At 43.6% G+C, this 21,900-nt stretch overlaps 1 pseudogene; it reads left to right on the top strand.

Annotated features, from left to right (window-relative positions):
• Positions 1-324: 324 nt before the first annotated feature.
• LOC149441813 (uncharacterized) overlaps positions 325-21,900 on the top strand; it is a 32,966-nt pseudogene continuing 11,390 nt past the window's right edge.

The following is a 21,900-nucleotide window of genomic DNA, read 5'->3' as shown; positions in this document are numbered from 1 at the left end:
TCATGGACTAAATAAGGAAGTGCAGTACTTCTTGTGTTGGGAAGATGGCGATGAGTGATAGAGGGGGTGGGGACCCTCGTCCTATAAACCCCTCATCACTGTCCCTCCTATAAAAGACAGTTCTGGTTGTTTCCTCACTCTGACTAAGGTCCATGAATAAAGAAATGACCTGGTAGGAGATCAGAGGAGCCATTTCCTAGTTCCCTTGAGGGTGGAATTGTAAGCTCCTCAGAGACCAAGCTGCCTGATGTGGGCGGAGTCCTGGTTTGGGGGAACCAATCAGCTCCTGTCTAGTAATCCTCTTTGTCTTTGTATTTTAGTCCATGGCCGGGAGATGAGGAAAACCTCCGAGGATTGTCTCACTTTGTCTCCAGACTGGAAAGTAGAAGATGAGGACATCACACAGTATAGTCCAGGAGAAAACCTGGCTCCCTCCAATGTCCATCCGGCACCACCCAGTGTAGATGGACCATCAGATTCCTCGTATCCTGAGGAACCTCAGACTGTGCGGGACCGGGCCGGCCTTCCAACAGAGAAGAGCTTCTCCTGTACTGAGTGCGGGAAGGGTTTGCGTTCTAAACATGGTCTTAATGTGCATAAAAGATTTCACATGGGGGAGAAGCCGTATTCCTGTCCTGAGTGTGGAAACTGTTTTTCACATATGTCCAATCTTTACAGACATCAAAGATCTCACACGGGGGAGAAGCCATATTCCTGTCCTGAGTGCGAGAAATGTTTTTTAGAAAAGTTCAATCTTCACATACATCAGAGATCTCACAGGAGGGAAAAGCAATATTCCTGTCCTGAGTGTGGAAAATGTTTTTCAGTGAAGTCCAGTCTTTACAGACATCAGAGATCTCACACAGGAGAGAAGCCGTATTCCTGTCCTGAGTGCGGGAAATGTTTTTTAAGGAAGTCCAATCTTTACAGACACCAGAGATCTCACACAGGGGAGAAGCCGTATTCCTGTCCTGAGTGTGGGAAATGTTTTTCAGACAAGTCCTGTCTATACAAACATCAGAGATCTCACATGGAGGAGAAGCCGTATTCCTGTTCTGAGTGTGGGAAATGTTTTTCAGACAAGTCCTATCTTCACACACATCAGAGATCTCACACGGGGGAGAAGCCATATTCCTGTTCTGAGTGTGGGAAATGTTTTTCAGACAAGTCCTATCTTCACACACATCAGAGATCTCACACGGGGGAGAAGCCGTATTCCTGTCCTGAGTGTGGGAAATGTTTTTCACAGAAGTCCAGTCTTTCCAAACATCAGAGATCTCACACGGAGGAGAAGCCGTATTCCTGTCCTGAGTGTGAGAAATTTTTTGCAGACAAGTCTTATCTTCACACACATCAGAGATCTCACACGGGGGAGAAGCCGTATTCCTGTCCTGAGTGTGGGAAATGTTTTTCAGCAAAGTCCTATCTTCACGCACATAAGAGATCTCATACAGGGGAGAAGCCGTATTCCTGTCCTGAGTGTGGAAAATGTTTTTCATGGAAGTCCCATCTTTCCAGACATCAGAGATGTCACACGGGGGAGAAGCCACTTTCCTGTCCTAAGTGAGGGAAATGTTCCTCACTGAAGTCCTGTCTTCCTGTACATCAGGGGTCCCACACAACCCTGGAGGTGTATTAGTGCCTTGAGTGCGGGAAATGTCTTCTAGATGAATGTTGCTGGACATCCCAGCTCTCATGTGGGGAAGAAGCACACCCTGATATACACCTCAGATATACTCCATGGCTGACCTTCATCATGGAAGAAACAGTTGATAAGGAGATCAGAGGCCCCCAAAGACATGGATGAAGTGCAGTAAATGTCGGGGTGCAGAGTGGTCAGTAGATCCTGGAAATGAAGGACACAACTTCAGCCCTTCTTGGGTGTCGGAGTTGCGTTTCCTGATAATGATATAGCGGGTTACAGAGCTAGAAGCCGGGAGAGCCCAGATCTCGTTATCGGGGAACTTTACACAGACAACAAGAACTTCTGAAGTTGATGTCCTTCATTTCAAGGCTCTACAGAACAGTGGTGACCCCGAAGCGTCTCTCTGTCTTCAGTCCATCCTTCTCCCATCCCCCAACAGGACGGAAGGAGAACTATTATGTGTGGTTTGTAAAAGGGTTGGCCCAATAGATACCACCCCACTTAGAGAATAGATGAACTAATATGACCAGCATTCATTCAGCCATGTCACATGGTGTTACTATGATCATTGAATTATGTAAAGATTACTTGTGAGCCACTGGAGTGTGTTCTGGATTTTTATGCAAAAGAAATTTGTAGTGTATAAAATAAATTATAAAAAATATTAATATGGGCGCTGGCTTCCTTTCTCACCCTCATAAATGTGAGTCAAATATTGACAAAAATGAATATACTATAAGGTACTGCGCTCTATTTAGGACTAATGGTTGCTTACTCACTTGTGGTGGTGACTATGTCCTCTCTACAGTATAGTCAGGAACAGTTTATAATATGATGAAATGAGATAATAATACTAAAGAAACTAATATATTAATTATTGTGATAGTATCTGTGGAAAACAGAAGAAATAAATGTATTCACCTAATTAATTTTGAAAAATTCAAATTGTGTGCGCTACTTGAAAATATAAACTCATTAATTATAAATGATAAATTAGACAAAAATATATTATAATGATGAAAATATATTGTGAATATAAGTTTCAATGAAAAAAAAATGTTTCAAATGAAAAGAAAGTCTTAACCAACTTTGTGCAGAGTTCAATGAAATAGTTAGTGCGATGTGCTCTCTTCCCAAGCAGCCTGCTGATTTATGGGTGTAGTCTGTGTAGAGAAGATACTTCAGTGACAGGCAGACAGACCTCTCCCTCCTTGGAGCGCTCCTTATTCCTGCTCTCCGTTATTCCTCATTTCAGCCATGTAAGAAAAATGACATAGTGTCCTATCATAAACAGTGGATTTTATTAAGTGCCCAATATGCTCTCACATTTGAAAGGATAAATCACGCTTTGTATAAAAAGCCGCTGCAAGCGGTGATAACCAGCCTCTTTAGTGTGTCAGCACACACTGACAATACTCGCCGTGTGGGTAGTCGGATCACTGGTGACGTCTCTGCTCCTCCCCTACGCGTTACGTTACACGGACTCGTAGCTTCATCTGAGGGATGTAGTGAAACAAGCACCTTAGCTGGACTCCTTCAATAGCCATACGGTGCCATTTTCTTGAAGACGTAATATATTCTGCCATCTTTATGGGGTTGAGCTCTCTATTCCTAGGGAGATGACACTGACATGTTGTGCATTTAGATAATAATGATACAATTTAAACAATGTTGCATAATGGATACATTGTATGCCCCAGTGTCCTGCGGTTGATGTGTCCGTGAGTGTGATGGACACTACTAGGGAGGTCTGGTATAATAGATAAAACAAATTTAAAAACATAAATATACATTGTATTACTGTTTCATTATAACTATAAACTGCCCTAAACCACAGAGCCAATTTAATATCAGAGTAGGGTAGTCATATTACAAATAATAAATATATATAAAATAAAGATAAAAATAATATAATATATTATAAAAAACTAATTGTACAAATACAAGGAAACGCCCAATATAAATTCTAGTTATATTCCTGTATCCTGTTAAATGAATATATGATTGATAATAGATATTCTTATGTGATATACTAATATTTAATCAATTCCTAACCCACCATGGCCGGGAATCCCAGGAATAGAAAATCACAACAGAGAGAATGCAGAAAGAGAGGAAAAAGGGGAGGAAGAAAACACAAACAAAAAAAGGAGAAGAAATTAGAAGGGATTTAAAATTTAAGTGGAATATAGGAAGAAATATATGTACTGGACCAAGGTTTAAAATTTGCCCCAACAAAGGGACTCAACAAGTTTGAAACATATGTCAGTTTACAAAAATTGATTAGAAAATTACACATCAAAAAATATTCTGCTCAAAATCCGTTTGGAAATAGTAACCCAAACCAATCGTCTACATTCTTACACAGCAATTTAAGGAATAAATCCACCTTTTGTCCTAATTTTGATAGTTCATATATAAATACATTCAAAAAATTGGTTATTAAAGATCTGGATAGTCTTAAAATAAAAACATTTAAAGAATATCCCAATATAAAGAAAGGTTTTAAAAGCCTTAATGACAGAAATAATATTGTAGTCAGACCAGCTGACAAGGGGGGGGGGGGATTGTAGTTCTATTCAAAACATTTTATGAAGAATCTATGATTAATATGTTAAATGATAAAAGTACTTACCAGGTGCTGAACACTAACCCAACAAGAATATATAAAAAAGAATTAGAGAAACTAATAGAGTATGGCAATAAAAAACATATATTGAATGATAAAGAGACTAAATACCTTGTACTGTCTGTCTGCAAACTACCAATTATATACTCTGTACCCAAAATGCATAAAGACCCTATCAACCCTCCGATAAGACCCATTATTAATGGCATTGATTCGCTCACAGCACGGTTAGGGGAATACATAGACCAATATCTCCAGCCATTAGTGGAACAGACCAAAGCTTCTTTGAAGGACACAAGACACATCATTCAACTTACACAGAATTTATATATTAATGAAAATATCTTATTAAGCACGGCAGATGTGTCCTCGTTTTATACAAACATAGATCATGAAGGAGCAATTAAAGCAGCTAAATGGGCTCTTGAGAAATATTCTACTTTACACAAAAAACAACAAAAATTTCTTATAAAATGCCTTATGTTTTGTCTCAACTGCAACTACTTTTGGTATCAAAACACGTACTATTTACAAATAAAGGGGGTAGCTATGGGTGCTCTGTTCACCCCTAGTATAGCTAACCTCTACATGGCTAAGTGGGAGGAGGAAAGTGTATTTTGTAATCAAAGACAAGAATTATTATTATATTATAGATTTCTAGATGACATAATACTAATATGGAATGGAGATAAGTCATTGTCTGATTTTTACTAGAATTTAAATATCAATGATCAAAATATAGCACTCAGCTGGAATATTAGCAGCAAGGAGATTAACTTTTTGGACATATGGTTAGTTAAGAAAGGATCGCAAATACACACTAAGAATCATTTTAAAAAAAAACAGGAATGCATACATTCCAACCCACAGTTGCCACTACAAGCCATAAATCAAAGTATACCGAGAGGTCAATTTATGCACTTAAGACGCAACTGTACAAATATGGTGGATTATCAGGAACAAAGTACTATTGTAGTTAAAAGATTTATTGATAAAGGGTATAAGAGTGAAATAATAGAACAAGAAAGAAAGAAAATTGAAGCACTAGATAGAAATCAACTGATTGAAAATAAGCAAACTACTAATAATAGCAAAATAAACAATTTAGCTATGATAATGCCATACAACAAGCAATTTAGAGACATACAATATATAATCAGCAAACACTGGGATATACTTAAGTTGGACAAAGATTTGAAGAATTTAGTTCCAGATAAACCTCGATTTATTTATCAAAAAGCACCCAACATTTGAGACAAGGTTGTAAAGAATATTATTAATCCGCCTAATATGAAGAAGAGTTCACTTTTTTCAAAGGACTAGGATTCTATAAATGTGGCAGATGTTTCAGCTGTGTAAGAGTTAATAGCAACCCTAGACATAGATCAGAATTCACAAATCCCACCAATGGTAAAACATAGAAGATTAAACTGTTTATTTCTTGTGATACAAAGGGAGGAATATATGCCCTCAAATGTCCTTGTAACAAAATTTACATAGAACGAAAAGGCCACTTAAAGAACGAATAAAAGAACACGTCTCAAATATCCTCAAAGGGTATAAATATCACAATGTACCATTACAACACAAAGTGTTGAAGGCCTTGAATTTTGGGGTATTGAAAGGCACAATGAACACTGGAGAGGAGACAATTTGGTTAGAGTAATTAGGAAAAAAGAATCTCACTGGATTTATGAGATGAATTGTCTGGCCCCCAAGGGCCTAAATAAAGAATTCGACCTCTTGTGCTTTCTAAGTGATTATTAAATAATATTTAGTCAGTCAATACATGTATATAGCCAGGGTATAGATCCAGTAATGTCTTAATGCACAGTACATTATTATTCCTATTGGTTACTCATGAGAGAGTCAGTACCCATGAGGTGTATTTATGTTAATAATAAATATGTGCGACGTGCGTTTGATGCATGCCATACATATAGTATGCAGATTAAATAGTTCAATAATATAGATCAATTGTTAACCATTAGTATGGGTATGGAATTAAACATATATGAGATACTGAGGAGAACACATATTATGTGTTCAATACATGCATATTATTATTATTATTATTCCCAGTGGTCACTCATGAATGAGGTGTATATATGCAAATATGTGTGACATGCGTTTGTTTTGATGCATGCCACACATGTACTATGCAGATTAATTAATATAGATTAATTGTTAACCAGTAGTATGGGTATGAAATTAAATATATGAGGTACTGAGGAGAACACATTTTATAGGAGTGGATATATTGGTGGGTTAGGAATTGATTAAATATTAGTATATCAAATAAGAATATCTATTATCAATCATATATTCATTTAACAGGATACAGGAATATAACTAGAATTTATATTGGGTTTTTCCTTCTATTTGTACAATTAGTTTTTTATAATATATTATTTTAATTTTATTTTCATCTTTATTTTATATATATTTTATTATTTGTAATATGACTACCCTACTCTGATATTAAATTGGCTCTGTGGTTTAGGGCAGTTTATAGTTATAATGAAACAGTAATACAATGTATATTTATGTTTTTAAATTTGTTTTATCTATTATACCAGACCTCCCTAGTAGTGTCCATCACACTCACGGACACATCAACCGCAGGACACTGGGGCATACAATGTATCCATTATGCAACATTGTTTAACCCCTTGCCTACCAGGCACTTATACCCCCTTCCTTACCAGGCCAATTTTCAGCTTTCAGCGCTGCCGCACTTTGATTGACAATTGCGCGGTCATGCAACATTGTACCCATATGAAATTTTGATCATTTTTTTCTCACAAATAGAGATTTCTTTTGGTGGTATTTAATTGCCACTGGGCGCTTTACTTTTTGCGCTATAAATTAAAAAAAGTGCAAAAAATTTGAAAAAAAAAAAAAAGTTTGTTTCTTTTATAAAATTTTTCAAACAGGTATTTTTTCTCCTTCACTGATTTGCGTTGATGAGGCGGCACTGATGGGCACTGATAGGCGGCACTGATAGGCAGCACTAAAGGGCACTGATAGGCAGTACTAATGAGGTGGCACGGATAGGCGGCACTGATAGACAGCACTAATTAGGGGTCACGGATAGGCGGCACTAATATGCAGCACTGATAGGCGGCACTGATAGGTGACACTGATGATGGGTACTGATAGACGGCACTGACTGGCATCACTTCTGGGCACTGACTGGCGGCACTGACTGGCACAACCCCTGGGCACTGACTGGTGGCACTGACTGGCAGCACTGTTGGGCTGCACTGGTGGGCGTCACTGGTGGGTGGCACTGGTGGGCACAGGTGGGTGGCACTGGTGGGCACAGGTGGGTGGGCACAGGTGGGTGGCACTGCTGGGCACAGGTAGGTGGCACTTCTGGGCACAGGTAGGTGGCACTGCAGAGTAGCACAGATGGGTGCACTGCTGGGCACAGGTGGGGGCACTGCTGGGCACAGGTGGGCGGGGCTAGTGGGCGCACTGCTGGGCGGAACTTGCGGGTGTCACTGCTGGGCACCGATCATCAGGGCACTGATCATCAGTGCCCTGATGATCGGTGCCGATCCCCGCTCTGACAACTGCCGGTTCTCGGCAGTACTTTCCTCACGATCTGACAGCGTGAGGAAAGTGCAGCCGAGAACCGGCACTTGCATTTCCCTGTGATCAGCATGTCATTGGACACCGCTGATCACGTGGTAAAAGGCCGGTGGGATCGGCCTTTCACCACATCACGTGATCAGCTGTGTCCGTAGGACACAGCGATCACGGAGATCGCCGGGTGCGCGCCCCCTGGGAGGAGAGCGCGTTCTGGGAGGACGTCATATGACGTCCACTCAGAACTGGCCGGCCGCGGTGAAGCCGTCATTCGGCTATGCGCGGTCGGCAAGAGGTTAAATTGTATCATTATTATCTAAACGCACAACATGTCAGCGGCATCTCCCTAGGTATAGAGAGATCAACCCCATAAAGATGGCAGAATATATTACGTCTTCAAGAAAATGGCACCGTATGGCTATTTAACCACTTGAGCTCCTGAGGATTTACCGCCCTTAATGACCACGCCTCTTTTTGCTACTTGGCACTGCACTAATTCAAGTGATAATTGCGCGGTCATGCAATGCTGCACCTAAACAAAATTTACATCCTTTTTTTTTCACACAAATAGAGCTTTCTTTTGGTGGTATTTGATCATCTGTGCGCTTTTTATTTTTCACGCTATAAACAAAAAAAGACCAAAATATTTGAAGAAAAACAATATTTTTTACTTTCAGCTATAAAAAATATATAGTAAACTCAAAGTTAGTTATAAATTTAGGCCAAAATGTATTCTGCTCCATGTTTTTGGTAACAAAAATCCCAATAAGTGTATATTGATTGCTTTGTGTGAAAGTTATAGCGTCTACAAACTATGGGAGAGATACTGCAATTTATTTATTTATGCATTTTTTGCTATACAGCGCTGCGCTAGTTTAATGGACAATTGCGCGGTCATGCAATATGGTACATAAAAGAAATTGATGTCCTTTTTTTAACACAAATAGAGCTTTCTTTTGGTGGTATTTGATCACCTGTGCACTTTTTATTTTTGGCGCTATAACCAGATAAAGTTTTGAATAAAAACATTTAAAAAAAAAAAAACAATATTTTTTCATTTTGGTCATAAAAAATATCTAAAAAAACTAAAATTTCATCATAAATTTAGGCCAAAATGTATTCTGCTACATGTTTTTGGTTACAAAAATCCCAATAAGTGTATATTGATTGCTTTGTGTGAAAGTTATATCATCTACAAACTATGGGATAGATAATGGAATTTACACAGCTTTTACTTTCTGACTGCCATCACATTTCCTGAGGTGCTAAAATACTAGAGGAGTACAAACACCCCCAAATGACCCCTTTTCGGAAATTAGACACCCTAAGCTATCTGCTGAGAGGCATATTGAGTCCATGGAAGATTTATTTTTTCCCACAAGTTTCTGGAAAATGACAAAAACTTTTTTTTTTTTACACAAAGTTGTCATTTAAATGATTTATTTCTCGCACAAGTCATGAGTATATGTGGAATTTCACCCCAAAATACATTCTGCTACTTCTACCGAGTATGGGGGTACCACATGTGAGAGACTTTTTGGGAGCCTAGCCACATGCAGGAGCCTGAAATCCAATGACCACTTTGAAAGCCTGAAGGTGCGTAACTTCCTCATTACCTACCACAGTTTCGAAGGCCTTGACATGCCAGGATAGCCCCAAACCCCCCAAAATTACCACTTTCTGGAAAGTAGACACCCCAAGGAATTTAAAAAGAGGCATGGTGAGTATTTTGCAGATCTCATTTTTTTCTCACAAGGTTTTGAAATATAAAAAAAATAGAAAAAATATGTTTTTGTTTTTTTTCTTCATTTTCCAAAAACTTGTGGCAACAAATGAGATCTGCAAAATACTTACCGTGCTTTCTATCAAATTCCTTGGGGTGTCTACTTTCCAAAAAGGGGTCATTTGGGGGGGGTTAGGTGTTATCCTGGCATTTCATGGCCTCCGAAACTGTGATAGGAAGTCTGGAAGTGTAATGAGGAAATAAAGCCCTTTAAAAGCCTGAAGGTGCTTATTGGATTTTGGGGTCCTGTATTTGGCTAGACTGCCAAAACGTCTCTCACGTGTGGTACCCCCATACTCGGGAGAAATAGCAAAATGTGTTTTGGGGAGTAATTCCACATATACCCATGGCATGTGTGAGCAATAAATCATGTAAATGACAATTTTGTGTAAAAAAAAAAAAAAAATTGTTTGTCAAACACCCTAGTGAATAAAATGGTGGGTGCTGCAATTTTTTATGTCACATACTACTAAATTTTTTTATGTCACATTGTACTCGCGCAGCAATTTTTCAAACACAATTGTTTTTAAAAAATACACTTTTTTTACTTTTAATGCACAAAAACACAATATATTGGCCAATTGTTTGGTAAAATATAAAATATGATGGTATGCTGAGTAAATAGATACCAACCATGACATTCTTTAAAACTGCACATGCCCCTTGCAATGGTGACAAACTGCATACATTTTTAATATCCATAGGCAATGCTTTAAAAGCCTTTACAAGCTACCATTTTAGATTTACAGAGGAGGTCTAGTGTTAGAATTACTGTCCTTCATCTGATGTTCGTGGTGATACCTCACATGCATGGTGCAACTGCTGTTTACATACTGGCACAGGGTCATCGCTCGCAAACGCAGATGCGGGGGGGGTGAGGGTACTTTTTTGTAAGTTATTTTGATTTTTTTAATTATTTTTACACTGTCCCTTTCATTTTTTTTATCACTTTTAATGCTATCACAGAAATTGCAAATATTCCCGATAACTTCAATGGGCATTGTCATATATTCTTTTTTGAGAAATCTGGGGTCTATCAGATTCTGGATATCTCCTCTGCCCTTACATTATCTAATCAAACCAAGATCGGTGATCAGATGCTTTCCCAATTTACAAATGGCGCTGTTTATATCCTGCAAAACTGAAGTGATGAAATGCTCGTATCTTCCGATTTCTTAGACTATAGAGATGATTGGCACCACTCTGGTCTCCAATCAGCTTTATGGTCAGCTGGCAGAAACACCGGCTGCATTCTCAGGTTCCCCCGATGGCACGGGACTGCCAAAGAAGGCCGTGGAAGGCAGCAGGGGAGAGGGGCATCATCTCCTGATGTTTGTTAAAGAAAACATGCAGCTAATTAGCCACTAGGATTGCTTTTACATGAAAACCAATCACTGGCTAAAAAAATTGATACCAGGATGAGGCCTGCAGCTGTAGGCATTATCCTGGTATAACCAAAGTCCAGTGATATACCAGTACATCGCTGGTCCTTGTTGGGTATATATACTATGTTCTTTTATTTTTGTATGCAACCTGTGGACTGAATGAAAAAAAGAGAAGAAATTTCTGCCAGAAAAAGTGTGTGGTATGCCCACCATTAGAATATACCGCCCTGCATCCACCCACTTCTAATGGCGGGCACACATTAGGTCACATGGTGCCACATGCCTCAATTCCAAGATTGTACAAATGTCTAAATAGTGGCATGCTTGAATAAAAATTATCCACGTATAAGTGGTACCCCATATGGAAAAAGGATGACACCAAGTCCCAAACTATCTTGCCACTGCTCCCCATGTAGTCTGGGCATCCAAGGGGCTCCACGTGACTATCTTTTCCTTCGTACATCTGAAACTTATAAGTATAGCCTGTTGTCCTCTCACAGGTCTTCTACATCTTGACCCCATATCTGGCACGCTTGCTGGGGAGAAATTGTTTGAATGCAAGGCGGCCAGAAAAATTAATGAGGGACTCATCAACGCAGATGTTTTGCTGGGGAGTATAGACATCTGCAAATTTTTGGTTATGGTGATTTGCGAGGGGCTGAATTTTGTGGAGCCGGTCAAATTCAGGGTCACCTCAAGGACAACTCAGTGTATTGTCATTGAAATGCATAAAACACATTATACTCTCATATCTATGCCTGGCCATGGCAGCAGAGAACACGGGCATATGATGAATCGGGTCTGTAGACCAATACAACCGCAAATCATTTTTTTTTAGTAATGCCCATGTTCAGGGTTAGGCCCAAAAATGTTTTAATCCGGAAACCGTATTGAGTTTCCATGCGACTAGTCTGGCAAGGTTTGAATTTGGGTTGGTGGCGATAAATAGTTCTGCATATAAATTGTTTTGATCCACAATCAATGCATACAGATCTTCTGAGAAAAACAGCTAAAAAAATCAAGGGGAGTTGTCAGGGTCCTGTCCGCGGCAGGAGTTCTGGAAGATCTGGAATTTCAGCCAATACTCTGCATGGCCACAGAAGTACACATCAGCCTCAGTCTGGTGCCAGACGGCCTTTATAAGGAGGCTCATCACTTCCTCTGGTTGCTGGATGATCTCTAGCTCCCCGTGCCCTGTTCCTGTATTTCTGATTTGTGATCTCCTGTTACCGACTCGGTTTGCTCCTGGACCTGTCTACTCTGATTTACCCCTGACCTGACCTCGGCTTGGCTTACGGATACTCTCTCTCTCACTCCTCTGTGAATGACCTTGGCTTTCCCATCTGACTACGTCCGCTCTGATTCCCACTTCGTACCTGACCTTGGCTTGAACCGACTACTCCGTAAACATCCAAATCCCAGAAGGGCTTGCATACCACGCACAGGCACCTCCTGTCTGCAGACCTATCTCCGTGCACCAGCTGTGCTTCTGAGTGGACCACCAACCAGCACTCCTACAGGCGACCTGTGCCACTTTGGGCCTGACTCCCGCTGTCCCACTTTCAGGGGAGTCCGGAACTTATCCGCAAGATAAGCCCTCTCTCCATAGGCCTCCATCACCAGGTACATGATAGGAGTAGTTACATTTGCTGTTTCCACCTGAATTCTGAGTTGGGCAGTGAATGGGAGAAGTACGGGTGCTGCAGAATTTGTGGGCTGCTAATCGGGATTTGCAAGCACATCTGGAAGGACACCATGGGTTCTACAGGCCTGTGTGCAACTTTGGTTGTGCTCGCCACTGCACCAGCTTGTACTGTACTTATGGGACTCGCCACATCACCAAGTGATACTGCAGTGCTGGTATGTGAAAGACCAGGATGTACTAGGCCGCTGGTGCTTGCCAGTTCACCAAAAGGTAGCGTGGCACTAGTACTGGCACTCTGCTGCACATGAGAGTCATCAAAATTTACCGGCAAGTGCTAGCAGAGATCAGGCCTGATTCTGCCAACACTGTGGTTTTGTGTGCAATGTATCAAGTGACAGTGACCTACTGACACTGCACTTGCTGGGGGAGAAGGGGGGTGAGTGTAAGGGCTAAACGCAGGTGCCAGGGCTGATCCCGCTAACGCTGCATTTTTGGGGACACTATACTAATGTGAACGCTGGTATAGTGCTGATCTGATCAAAAATATTGATCCGTTCAGACACTATATTAGCAATGGAGGTTTATTGTGCATGAGCGTCTTCCTAGCAATCAAGGGGTTAAATGTGATGACTGGTGTACTAACGGGCAATCTGATGCCATCTGGGAGGGGCATGAAAACCACGGGAGCACGAATCATGTGTATATATATATATATATATATGTGATTTTGCGCACTTGTGCTGCCCTGTAGCAGTATTTCTGCTATAGGGCGGTCAGGAAGCCGTTACAGAAGCGGTTTGTTTTACGGCGCTTCATTAATTTAACTGACAATTGCACGGTCATGCAATGCTGCACCAAAATGAAATTTACTTCATTTTTTTTCCACATGAATTGGGTTTTTGTTTTGGTGGTATTTGATTGCCTGTGAAGTTTATATTTTTTGCGCTATAAAAAAAAAAGACTGACAATTTTGAGGAAAAAAAACTATATTTTGGACTGTTTGCTATAAAAAATGTCCAGTAAAAAAATTTAAAAATTAAATTTTGTCAAATTTGGGCCAAAATGTATTCTGCTCCTTGTCTTTGCTAAAAAAAAAATCCCAATACGTGTAAATTAATTGGTTTACGTGAAAGTTATAGCGTTTAGAAATGGCGGTATAGATACTGGATTGTTTTTTATTTTTATACTAATAGCTGCGATCAGCGACTTATGGCGGGACTGCGGCGGACATTCTGACGGGGGGGGGGGGAAATTACTTGGGATCACTGACATCCTGAGTGACACCAATACAGTGATCAGTGCAAATTAAAAAGCACTGACACTGTACTAATGGCACTGGGGAGGAGGGGGTTAACATTTTTAGGCAATCAAAGGGTTAACTGTGTGAGGGGAGTGTTTTACTAGTGGGCGGGGAGAGGTGTGCTTCACAGGGACACACTGATCTGGAAAACTGAAAGCTGCTCTCCGGAACAGTGTGCTGGAAACTGACAGGGATGAGAGCTGCATTGAAAACAATGCAGCCTTCCTGCCTGTGAGTGTTTGCCGGGCTCTGGCGAGTAATCACTGGTCAGGACCCGCTGATTGACACCCGTGGCCATGATCGGTGCCGCAGGTAGGACGGTTGCATGCCGCGCGCGCCCCTAGCAAGTAAATAGGACGACGGTTATAAACGTGATCCTGCACACAGAGGCCACTTTGTGGCAGTATATGTACTGTGGGCCGTCCCCTAGTGGAGTGATCAGTGATAATCCCATACACTGTCACTGGACTAATGACACTGGCTGGGAAGGGGTTAACATGTAGGACCATGAAGAGGATCCATGTGTGTAATTATGTGTAACGTGTGTACAGCGTGCTGCCTTTACTAACTCATCTCTCATTGAAGGAGAGAAACTTGCTGAATCTGGGCTTTACTTCCCTTAGCCCCTCCCCACAGAACCAGCCCAGGGTTGATGGCCCTCCTCCCCCGCTTTCACCTCTGTGGTCCCCCCCTCTTCAAAGAAGAAGAAACCTGCTACTCCACGTTAGGTCCCTTGAGGACCCTGCTGGCTACTAGTTGATTTCTATTGGGCGGGGACCTCTACACGGTCTTGTTATGGGACATTGGCCTCCACCCTTGTTCTTCTTTGAATTGTTATTGCAAATATTATGTTTTTTAATTTTATTGCTTTTTACCTGTTTACTGACTAGATTGGATATATGTCAGGTATTCTATTTCTCTGGGGTTAGGAACCTTTCTTATACATGTCTTTTACAGACCCCATGGTGCCGGGAAGCGTCTATGTGCTCTTCCTAATTGGGAGACTCTCCCCACTGCTATGCTTTGGTGGAGACTCTTCCAGTCCTTGACCTTGTGTCTGGGTTATTTGGTGTTTTACTGTTTTATGCTGCATATCGTTGTTTTACCACTTGAACTGATGCCAGCCATTTTCTGGGCTCGGTGTCTTTTGTCTCTCCCCTATTTCTTCCTTTTTTTCCCTCACTTTTTTAATTGTTTTTCTTTGAGGGTCATCTCGGGAATTTTCATTTGGTCCTGGATTCTCGATCTCCCCTACGGGGATGTGTGGGTCTCCCCATCGCTGTCTTGCATTTTTCTATGTCCACCTTAAGACCTAATAGTGGCATTGTTCCCTTACTCTCCCATAATGTGCAGGTTTGGGATCCCCCTCTAAGCATCTCAAGGTTTTTTCTCATTATCCTCGCCGACTCTTCTCCACCTTCAACTCTCTACTCTCGCCACCCCCACCTCCACCCAGCACCTCACTCACTGCCCTTGAGATTGCCAATCACTTCAAAAACAAGATTGACACAATTCGCAAGGACATCGCCGCAACTCACACACTCTCTCAACCCGTCCCCTCTCACACAGCTTCCCCCTCATCCCCCCTCTCCCTCGACATAACCCGCAGGGACTTCATCGCTGCTTAAACTCCCTCCAACCCCGTTCCCCCTCACTCAGCTACCCCCTCATCACCCCTCTCCCACGGCCCCACCACTGCTCTGACCTCCACTTCCACCCCACCCTGCATTCCTCATACTGAAGCCCCCCCAACACTTCACACCTTTGACCTTACTACCATCGAGGAAGTCTCCAAGATCCTCTCTGATGCCCGCCTCACCACATGCCCTCTCGACCCTATCCCCTCACAACTCCTATGACCTCCCTCCCCCTCCATCCTACGCTCCCTCATCCACATCTTTAATCTCTCCCTCTCCTCCGGCACTTTCCCCTCCCCTCTGAAACATGCACATATAACCCCCATACTTAAAAAGCCCTCCCTGGACCCCAATGACCCGAACAACCTCAGACCCATCTCCCTGCTCCCATTTACATCTAAACTCCTCGAGCGCCTAGTCTACACCCGCCTATGATCTCACCTCAATGACAACAACCTCCTTGATCCCCTACAGTCCGGCTTCCGTCCCCTACACTCCACCGAAACTGCCTTACTAAAACTCTCCAACGACCTGCTAACCGCCAAAGCTAATGGCCACTACTCAGTGCTCCTACTCCTTGACCTCTCTGCGGCCTTCAACACAGTCGACCACCCCCTCCTCCTCAAAAAACTACACTCCCTCGGCCTCAGAGATTCTGCTCTCTCCTGGCTCTCATCCTACCTATCACAACGCTCTTTCAGCGTTACCTATAATGCTACCACCTTCCCCTCGCTCCCCCTCTGTTGGGGTCCCTCAAGGCTCTGTCCTCGGACCCCTTCTCTTCTTCATCTACACCTCCTCCCTTGGCCAACTCATACACTCTCACGGCTTCAACTACCACCTCTATGCCGACGACACACAAATCTATCTCTCAACCCCCCACCTCACCACCTCGGTCTCTGCCCGAATCACACACCTACTGAGCGACATATCAGACTGGATGTCGCTCCACTTCCTTAAACTGAACCTCTCCAAAGCCGAGTTTCTTGTCTTCCCCCCAGCCCAGACACCACCCCCTATTGACTTCTCCATCACATCCAACAACGCCACCATCAAACCCGCCCCGCAGGCCAGAGTAGTTGGTGTCATTCTGGACTCCAACCTATCCTTCCAGCCCCAAGTCCAATCTTTAACAAACTCGTGCAGACTCCACCTCCGCAACATCGCCAAAATCCGCACGTTCCTAACCCCAGAAACCACTAAACAGCTCATCCACTCCCTCATCATATGATGACTCGACTACTGCAGCTCCCTCCTCACTGGCCTGCCTCACCACAGGCTATCCCCGCTTCAGTCCATCCTGAATACGGCTGCCAGACTCATTCACCTTTCCAACCGCTCTATTTCTGCCACCCCCCTCTGCCAATCCCTCCACTGGCATCCGATTGTGCAACGGATCAAATTCAAAATCCTAACACTGACGTACAAAGCTGTCCACCATACTGCCCCGAACTACATCACCGACCTAATATCCAAGTACCGCCCAGCACGCACACTCCGCTCCTCACAAGACCTCCTTCTCTCTAGTTCCCTGGTCTCCTCCTCCCATGCCCGCCTCCAGGACTTCTCCAGGGTGTCACCCATCCTCTGGAACTCCCTGCCCCAACCCATCAGATTATCACCTACTCTCCTCACCTTTAGGCGCACCCTGAAAACCCATCTCTTCAGGGAAGCCTACCCCATCCCCTGCCGACCTCCTCCACTCTTCCCACCACTCCATCCCCCACCTCCTAGATTGTAAGCTCGAAAGAGCAGGGCCCTCGATCCCCTCATGTTTTGCATTGTATTGGTATTGTTCTGTCACATGTTCTGTCCCCCTTTGTAATGTACAGCGCTGAGCAAACTATTGGCGCTTTATAAATACTGTATAATAATAATAATAATTATAAGTCCCTGGAAGCTGATATAGTTGCTCTGCAGGAAACCCATTTTGTCTCCTCTTTCACACCACGTTATATTCATAGAGATTTCCCTGTGTGCTTTTTGCTAATGCATCTTAGAAAGAATGAGGGGTAGCGCTCTGTTTGGCCCGGCGGTTATCCTTTACTGAATCTAAAGTGATACGAGACAAGGAAAGGCGATATCTATTGGTTAAAGGCCACTTGGGGGGAACCTTAGTGACTTTCCTGATTTACTACGCCCCTAATGTGAATCAATTAGACTTTTTTCGATCCCTGTTTCAATCTTTAGCTCCGGAACTGGAAGGCGATGTCATTTTAGTGGGGGATTCGAATTTGGCTTTAGATCAAACGCTTGATAAATCTCATGCAACCAAACTTGCATCCCCCGAAACAAAGTCACAAATTTGCTCAACCTTTATATCGCTATAATTTGGTGGATGCATGGAGAGAGGCCAATCCTACTTCTAGAGACTACTCTCATTTCTCTAGAGCTCACAACCATAAAGCTTCTATCAGAGGTTTTTGTATCCAACGAGCCTCTAGACTGAAACAATCTCGTGAAGAGTTGATCTCTGCCAAAACTAAAGAATATGAGGCTTTACTGGCCCAACGTAAAATGACTCCAACCCCCGACTTGTTACTTAAGATACAACAGGCTCGTTTGGAGCTTAATCTTTGTCTCGCCACAAAAACGGAAAAACAGCTACGATGGAGGAATCATAAATTCTTCACATGGCGAGACAAACAGGAGTGTTGAGAGAGACTTGTTGGAGGGCTGCCCATGTGCTGGGAGCTGCCAAGTAGCCAGAGATGAACTGGGCTAAACTTGGGGATGATGGAGTCATGAGATGTTTGCCTAAGGATTGGAACCCTGTCTGTTACATACTGGAGTGACAGTCCAGGGAGTGACAACACTGGAGTGAGAGTCCGGGGAGGGACTACAACACTGGAGTGACAGTCCAGGGAGTGACAACACTGGAGTGACAGTCCAGGGAGTGACTACAACACTGGAGTGACAGTCCAGGGAGTGACTACAACACTGGAGTGACAGTCCAGGGAGCGACTACAACGCTGGAGTGACAGTCCAGGGAGCGACTACAACGCTGGAGTGACAGTCCAGGGAGCGACTACAACGCTGGAGTGACAGTCCAGGGAGCGACTACAACGCTGGAGTGACAGTCCGGGGAGCGACTACAACGCTGGAGTGACAGTCCGGGGAGCGACTACAACGCTGGAGTGACAGTCCGGGGAGCGACTACAACGCTGGAGTGACAGTCCGGGGAGCGACTACAACGCTGGAGTGACAGTCCGGGGAGCGACTACAACACTGGAGTGACAGTCCGGGGAGCGACTACAACACTGGAGTGAGAGTTCGGGGAGCGACTACAACACTGGAGTGACAGTCCGGGGAGCGACTACAACACTGGAGTGACAGTCCGGGGAGCGACTACAACGCTGGAGTGACAGTCCGGGGAGCGACTACAACACTGGAGTGACAGTCCGGGGAGCGACTACAACACTGGAGTGAGAGTTCGGGGAGCGACTACAACACTGGAGTGACAGTCCGGGGAGCGACTACAACACTGGAGTGACAGTCCGGGGAGCGACTACAACACTGGAGTGACAGTCCGGGGAGCGACTACAACACTGGAGTGACAGTCCGGGGAGCGACTACAACACTGGAGCGACAGTCCGGGGAGCGACTACAACACTGGAGTGACAGTCCGGGGAGCGACTACAACACTGGAGCGACAGTCCGGGGAGCGACTACAACACTGGAGCGACAGTCCGGGGAGCGACTACAACACTGGAGCGACAGTCCGGGGAGCGACTACAACACTGGAGTGACAGTCCGGGGAGCGACTACAACACTGGAGCGACAGTCCGGGGAGCGACTACAACACTGGAGTGACAGTCCAGGGAGCGACTACAACACTGGAGTGACAGTCCGGGGAGCGACTACAACACTGGAGTGACAGTCCAGGGAGCGACTACAACACTGGAGTGACAGTCCGGGGAGCGACTACAACACTGGAGTGACAGTCCGGGGAGCGACTACAACACTGGAGTGACAGTCCGGGGAGCGACTACAACACTGGAGTGACAGTCCGGGGAGCGACTACAACACTGGAGTGACAGTCCGGGGAGCGACTACAACACTGGAGTGACAGTCCAGGGTGTACTCTTTAAAGGCTCGCTATTACTCTAATGAGGGTAATTGTATGCATTTCAGCTATTTAGAAGTGTTCACAATTTATATCATTTTATTTATTTATTTCCTTTATTTTATTTATTTATTTTAATTTTATTTATTTTTTTGTTTTATGAGTGTACACTGATTGTTCACATTTATATATATTTATAGTGTACACGGAGTGATTTCACGATTCACGTGTTGCTCACGATTTGAATCTTGTTTTTATTTTGTGCATATTTTGTTAAGTATATATTTTTGTTGGTAAAGTTATACCAGATGATATTGAAGGTAATACACTATTTTTAGTTTTTCCATTTTTTTTGAGGTACACATCTTATCTGGATTTATGGGGAGGTTGAAGTTGGACACGGAGGATTCATTTATTTGGACTATAATTTTGGATTTTAAACATTGACTGGCACAAATAAGATTTTTGTATAATGTCTGATAGTTACTAGATTTTGGATCCACATGTTTAACCTTATGTACAGGGTGATGGGGGTTAATGTTGGTAGGGCCCCGGAATCGGCCCTCTTCCATAAATGTCCACTTACAGTACCAAAAGAAGACCCTTAACCACTTGCCAACTGCATATAGCCAAATGATGGCTTCACTGTGGCCGGCCAGTTCTGGGAGTGTCATATGACGTCCTCCCAGAACACGCCCTCCCGCATGCCCTTGGAGGCATGCACTCTGTGATCTCCATGATCGCTGTGTCCTACGGACACAGCTGATCATGTGATGTGGTAAAAGGCCAATCATAGCGGCCTATAACCACGTGATCAGCTGTGTCCAATGACACAGCAGATCACCGGGAAATGTAGTTGCCAGTTATTGGCTGCACTTTCCTCACACTGTCACAGCATGAGGAAAGTACTGCTGATAACTAGCAATTGTACCCTCCCCTCTCCTTCCCTTCCCTCCCCTCCCCTCTTCTCTCCTCTACCCTGTCCCCTGCGCTCCCCTCCTTTCCCCTCTCCTCTCCTCTCCCCTCCTCTCCCCTCTCCTCTCCCCTCCCCTCTCCCATCCCCATCCCCTCCCCTCTCCCTTCTCCTCTCCCCTTCCCTCTCCCTTCTCCTCTCCCCTTCCCTCTCCTCTTCCCTTCCCTCTCATCCTCCTCCCCCTCCTCTCTTCTCTTCTCCTCTCCTCTCCTCCTCCCCTCTTCTCTCCTCTCCTCCTCCCCCTCTCCTCTCCCCTGCCCTCCCCTCTCCTCTCCCCTCCCCTGTCCCTTCTCCTCCCCTCTCCTCCTCCTCTCCTCTCCTCTCCTCTTCTCCTCTTCTATCCTCCTCCCCTCTCCTCCTCCTCTCCTCCTCCTCTCCTCTCATTACTGTTACCCTCTTTTCTTCCTTTCTGCTGTCTCTTTTATTTTCCCATGTTCTGGTGCTAGTTGAGTTCCATGTTGTATGTGTTGTGCACTATGTGTGGTGTGTATGATGAATGCTCTGTGTGATCCATATGTCTCCTATTATTGCTTCCCCTGTACAAGGTGGACTTAATGCTGGGAATGTTCTATGTGACGTCTCCAGTCATTATTGCACACATTTCCTGCTTCCCTGCGGGATGTCTGTTGTTTATTCATCCGCCTGTTTGTTGGGGATATTTCATACCTTATATTATAACATGACACTTGTCTGTTACATTTTCTGTAACTTGAAAAATTTCAATAAAAATATTAGAAAATAAATAGTTGGTTGCATAAGAGCTAGATTTATTTTTTCTCAGTTATTTTTTAGTTATTTTTGATCTTTCATGGAAACCACAGGAATGGATATTTTAATGTTTCTCGGGGCTGCAGTTCCTCTGAACTCCACAAGGTGGTGATCTCACTTCTATCCAGAAAGGAAGTTATTATAGAACACAGACAGGAAGTGATGTCAGGTAAAGACAGGAAGTCATCTGCAATAAAGACAGGAAGTTCCATACCATAAGAAGAAGTGAGGAGACAGTGGTCAAAGTAGCAGCAGAGGAGGTAATAAGATGTTATTTTATATTTACACCCAGTAACTCCCCATCATGTCCATCCTCCTCCTCCATAGTCATGTCCGTCCTCTTCCTCCATAGTCACATCTGTCCTCTTCCTCCATAGTCACGTCCATCCTCTTCCTCCATAGTCACATCCGTCCTCTTCCTCCATAGTCACGTCCGTCCTCTTCCTCCATAGTCACGTCCGTCCTCTTCCTCCAT

This window comes from Staurois parvus, unplaced genomic scaffold, assembly GCF_062004578.1.
Source record: "Staurois parvus isolate SC_StPar_1 unplaced genomic scaffold, SC_StPar_1.0 ptg000942l, whole genome shotgun sequence".
Taxonomy (NCBI): Eukaryota; Metazoa; Chordata; class Amphibia; order Anura; family Ranidae; genus Staurois; species Staurois parvus.
This window is presented reverse-complemented; position numbering and strand designations above follow the sequence as displayed.